Source organism: Octopus bimaculoides, chromosome 1, assembly GCF_001194135.2.
Source record: "Octopus bimaculoides isolate UCB-OBI-ISO-001 chromosome 1, ASM119413v2, whole genome shotgun sequence".
NCBI lineage: Eukaryota > Metazoa > Mollusca > Cephalopoda > Octopoda > Octopodidae > Octopus > Octopus bimaculoides.
In genome coordinates, this window is record NC_068981.1 from 25907693 (window position 1) to 25914127 (window position 6435).

Genomic DNA, 6435 nt, shown 5'->3' on the forward strand with positions numbered 1-6435 from the left:
ATGCTATGATTTTATTTAGTCCATGTACCCGCATGGGGACTAACACATTAAGAAATTATTACTCCTTATATTTGATTGTTTATGTTGTCATTTTATTTGCTCCATGTAGCCAGACTTTGTGGACACCCTGTATTTCATCAACAGCTTAGCAGCAAGGGAGTTAATCGAGATCATTTGCAAAGCTAGCTCGAACTCACCTAGGTGAAAACGGCACAATTTCGTGCTTGGTGCAACATAATGAATACCATCCTCTATTCCGTTATAACTCCTATTCTTCTATAAATTTTTCTTTCACTTCATCTTCCCTGTTTTCCATTTTCTCCTTTCTGTTGCCTTTTCCTCGCTCTTTACCACATTTATTGTACTTGATTCTCTCTCTGTCTTCCTCTACATCTCCCTTTTCTTCTTGAAATTATAAATTTTATTCTTCCTCTTTGTACACTTTGACCTGCTCTCTGCTTCCTTCTACACCTAAAGTCACCTCTTATGCGTTGTTTTTACAAAGAAATTCTTCTGCCGTTCTGAACTCAGTATTACAGCTCCTACGGCACAAAACTAAATAACGGCAAGTTTTTTTGTATTTACTTACCTAAAAGACTTTGCTGTCTTAAGCAACCAGCATTGCTGCGTTGAGGACAAATCCCAAACTACTGCGTTTGACAAGCGTTAGTGCACAAAACTTACACGAAAGTTGGACTAACATGTTAATATGAATGTCATTAAATTATATCATATATCCTCGCTATATTGTATAGTTAAATGCTGATATATTGTGAAGTAGAGACACAAAAAGAAAGACGATAGACGGACAGAGATAATGTCAGGGACGAGAGACAGATTTTATCGTATTTTTCATTGACATAACAGTCATAATAGAGATTTTCAAAGAACGAAATATTAATTTTTCAGTATTCTTATCACGATTTATTTGTAAAAATTAATTACAATATTTGAGAGAGTCAAAAGAAAAATCAAATTAATATTAAATCATGAATTACGTGAAACCGGAATTGAATTATAATATGATTTAAGTTAAAAATCAAAAGCTGTAGTCAACTAAAAATAACAAATGAATAAATAAATAAATAAAGTAGATACAATCTATTGCCACATGAAAGTAAATAAAAAATATAGAAATAAAGAACCGTAAAATAAAAGAGCTGATGTTGCTAATTATTTGAGCATTAGATTTTAAAAAATATTATCACCTTAAAACTTCGTAAAAATGTGCAAAAAATTACCATTTGCGTTTAAACTCCGCAAATCCAAATAACTTACGTTTTTTATTATTTATTTTCGTGAACTATTTACTGTTTTTTTGCTGACAGATACTCCTTCTGGTTGATATTTATGTTGCTGTTGAGGGTGCGACATGGCAGAATTGCTCGCACACCGGACAATAGGTATGGCTGCATTTCGGCTGTCTTTAAGTTCTGAGTTCAAATTTCGCCGAGTCAACTTGTCTTTCATGCATTCGGAGTCGATGAATTAGTACCAGTGAAGCACTAGGGTCGATATAATCGACTAACCTCCTGTCAAAAAAATTTCAGGCCTTGTGACTATAGTAGAAAATATTATCAATATTATTGGTAAGGCAATTATTTGGCAGAATCTTTAGCTCAAAATGCTTCGGGGCATTTAGTCCGCTTTTACACTTTCAGTTCAGGTTCCGTTGTGGAACATTTTATCATTCATCCTTTTGGGATTGATGGAACAAGTACCTTTTGAGAACTGGGATCGATGTAATTGATGAGTAGCCTCCTTCTTCAAAGTTCCAAGCCTTGTGTCTATAGTAGAAAGGATTATTATTACGGCGAACTGGCACAATCGTTAACACAAGGGACGAAATTCTTAGCGGTATTTCACCCAACGTTCTGAGTTCAAATTCCGCCGAGTTTAACTTTGCTTTTCATCCTTTCGGCATCGATAAATTAAGTACCACTGAAAAAAATGGGATCGATGTAATCTACTACTCTCCTTCCCACCAAAATTTCAGGCCTTGTGCCTATAGTAGAAAGGGTTGTTGTTGTTGTTGTTTTTGTTGTTGTTGCTGTTCTTCTTCTTCTTCTTCTTCTTCTTCTTCTTCTTCTTCTTCTTCTTCTTCTTCTTCTTCTTCTTCTTACTATTATTATTGTGTGAGATAGCAGTGCATGCCATCAAAGTGACACTGGGGTAAAATATACGAAGCCCATTATACCCATCATGACTACCCGCCTGATAAGAGTACACCAGGCACATGCATCACAACCATATGTGCGCGACATGGTGATCTCAAACCAAGATTAACAGCGCATGACCTTACAGGTGGAGCGCAGTTAGAATTTTCTTCAGGTTGAGTAGCCCATCCCGCTCAAGAGATCCCCGAATAATAGCTGTTTAAGGATGTTGAACAAAACACCCATGTTTCCAGAGGTAAGTTATCCAAACCCCAAAGAATTTCTCTCAACGCATGGCTATGATGCTCCCCCACTACTTCTGCTCTTGATCAAAGATGCACATATCGTCACCTACTAACAGACACGCTCAACTGGTTAAGGTCAAGCAACTGACAAGCAAATCTGTGGCATTGTGCAGAATATTTGCTATAGCCCTATTATTATTTGCGTATTTTTGCTATAGAATTTCACATTCATTTGCCGTGGGCTACAGGTATTATATAATACAGGACTTCTCAGCGATGCCATGCAGTATTCCCGCAATCAGATTATAACCATTTTGCTTTGATCAACGTCGTATCAACCATTATACTTCTTGGCTTCCGGCAACCACATTACAAATCTGCGCGCAGCATTTTAAGACACAGAACGGTTATTTATTTTACTGTTTCTGACAAATATTTCTTCAATCCCATCTTTGGTCTTTCTTTCAAATTCAAATGCGATATCTATGAAAACATATTCAATGCTCTAATCTGCATCCGTAAATCACATTTCTGCTAATGTTCCCATGTTTATTTGCCTATTGACAGCTACAATGGCAGATCGAAAATAATAATGCAAAGATCCTAGGGAATTTATAATTCAGAGCGACCATGAAATAGAGAATAGGAAACCAGACATAATTTTGACTGAGAAAGAAATCAAACGATGGTGGATCATAGATATAGCATGCCCAGCTGACAAGAAAGTATGAGATAGGAAAGAAAGATAGTCGAGAGATATGACAGGTTAGCTTGGGAGATAAAGCACTTGTGGTCGCTGATAAAGGTGATAGTTGTACCAATAATTGCCAGATCCATGAGAACAGTGAGCACAAATCTTGAGAAGTACGTGGAACAAATAGGGGATGCGATAATGGTGGAGCACATGCAGAAAAGATCACTGCTTGGAACCGCTCGAATACTCCGGATGGTGCTAGAAAAATAAGGGGTGTTACCTTAGTTCACTGGTAGTACATCTCCAGCATTAGAAGCTATGCAAAGACAATAAAATAATAATAATAATAATAATAATAATAATAATAATAATAATAATAATAATAATAACAATTACAACAACAATAAGGCACTAAATAACATGGATGTGCTACAGCGGGCTCTCCATTCAAAAATAAATCTAATCTAATAACAGATGTGGAATGGAGTAAAGGAATCGGCGAAAGACTTGAAGGAAGCGGCCTTTTAAAGAAAATAAACACAAAACAAAATTATACTGCCATGCGAAGTACAGTTTCAGCTATGCACGATGTCTCAGAGAAACTTGCGCGAAACACACGCACACACGAAATCAACATCGGAAAGTTTACAAATTATAAAATATAAATGCAACATATAAGTACATAAATTGAGTAATTACGCATACACAATCATATATACATTTTAAAACCCATAGGACTACAAATACATCCCAATGTTTACACAACAACATGAAATTTACAGGACACACATATACGCATATGAAAATACGTGTGACAAACGAAAAAAAAAAACAATCAAAAAAACTATTTTTCTAATTTTCGAACTAACACAAACCAAGTGAGAAATTCATAAGTTTAAAAACACCATAAAAACTATACCCGGAGATAAATCTATCAACCAAAAAATACAGACGAATACAGATCTGTTAGCCTTAAGAAACTACATTACGAGCAGTTTAGTACAGCTGCAGAAAACAGTGTCATTAGGGACAGCTAGAATACTTAGGATGGATCTTAGTATCTAAGATTACTTGCTGTAACCCAATAGGTGGGTTCTTCGAATCTAAATCAACATGTTAGTCCAATGATGGGATTATTTTCTTTTCCAACAGTTGGATCTGTTAAATGTATAATAATAATAATAATAATAATAATAATAATAATAATAATAATAATACTTTTCAATACAGTAACCATAAGAGCATCACAGCAAACCACAGCACATACCCAAGGCACACAGAGCTGCGCTCGGTAGTGAAGTGAAATCACGCTATAAAAATAAAACTACTGAATAATAATAATAATGGTCTCAAATTTTGCCCAGAAGGGCAAAAACTTTTGGGGGAGTGAATGAGTCGATTACATCGACCCCAGTTGCAACTGGTACTTATTTCATTGACCCCGAAAGAATGAAAGGCAAATCCACCTCGGGGAAATTTGAACTCACGACGTAGCGACGGGGAAAATGCCACTAAGCATTATATACTTTGTTATATACTTCACATGTAATAGTAGTTATTACATGTTAATATATTCAGCGTTGTACGTCGAGTTGATAGAAAAAGTAAAGTCTTTCACATATGATATCTCATTACTTCGGAAAAACAAAGAGGTATGATAGGATAATATCGTGCAATATGCGATATGTCTGAAGAAAGGGAAAAACAGATAGCATGTTCCTGACCGAGGAAAAATTACAGCAAAAATGAGAAGTATGAATGGTGTTTGTTGTTGATTTGTTTTAATAAACCTGCAAACAGAACACCAACATATGAAATACAAAACAAATATACAGAGAACCGAGAAAGGAAAAAAAAACATTGAATATATAAAGAAAAATGAAATATTAAATTGAAGCACATGCAAAGGAACCATTATAATAAGCAAAACAAAAGAAAGAAATTCATACAGAAGCCGGATAAAAAACAATTGAACAAAATATGAATAAAAGGGAATGTAAGACAGATTGAAGATCAATGAACCATATTTTGTAAATGGATGACTCTAATGTGTACCAGAAACAGACAGTTACAAACATTACACAGATTATTAGAGAAATTAACAGGAAAAATAGATGACAAATTCGACTGAACCAAAGAAACTTTAGAATGTGCTAAATCAAAAACGCTATTATCTCGTTAGATAAAGAAAAAGAGATGAAATGATTAGATCAAACACAGACTTATAAATTCTAAGAATATTCATGAACGAGACGGAGTGCAACACACATAAATGAAAGACAACGTTAGAAAAGAACTTCATCGACATATCAGATTAATATTTAAAGCAGGTCTAAGGTAATAGACTAATCTAGCTGTCCCAGAAATATATTATGATTAGAATATTCTCAGTTGAACAGTAAGTAAATGAATACCACTAGTGTGAAAAAACCCCCCAGAAAAATAAAGATTATATTTAGAAAACACCTCAGATTCCGAGAGAGAAAGAATATATTAACCACAGATAGAGGGAGAAAAGAAAATTCTAAACAATTTATGTAAACTACACTGAAGAGGACTATAAATATATTTAGTAAAGAATACAGGAAAACTAATACAAAACAGTAGCATAAAAATAAGAAAATAACTGTTTCCTGTCTTCAAGGAAGCTAACAAAAATATGAAACAGACCAGCACGCATTAATTAAAAGAATAATAAATTAAAAGAAAGTGCAGTAAAAATGTACTACAGAATATCATCAGCGCATGATGAATATAGGAATAAAGTCCCTAAAAATGGCAATAATTTATAACCCTAAACAAAACAGAAGTGGATAAAAATAGGCAACGGTGGAATATGTGGAGGTGGTAGTGAAGCAATTAGTCACATACTGTCTGACAATATATATATATATATATATACATATACAAAGAGAGAGAGAGAGAGAGAAAGAGAAAGAGATAGGGGGGAGAGCTGTGTATATATGGATAGATAATAGATAGATAGATACAAGGAGAGACACAATAGTTTATTCTTTTACATTTTATTTATTGAAGTACAGCCATGCTGGGGCACCGCTTTAGATTGCTTAGTTGATTAATTCGACCAAGACATGTGATTTATTTTAAAGTCTTTTAATAATTAAAGGTTCGGCAAAGGTGACCAGTAGAACAATTATTATTATATTGGTCACGTTTGGCGAAATTTTAGATTACATTAATCAACAAAATGTCATTATTATACAAGCATGTACTAATACGAACATACATATACACACACATACATTCATTCCTACATACATACATACCTATACATACATACATACATATATATATATATATATATATATATATATATATA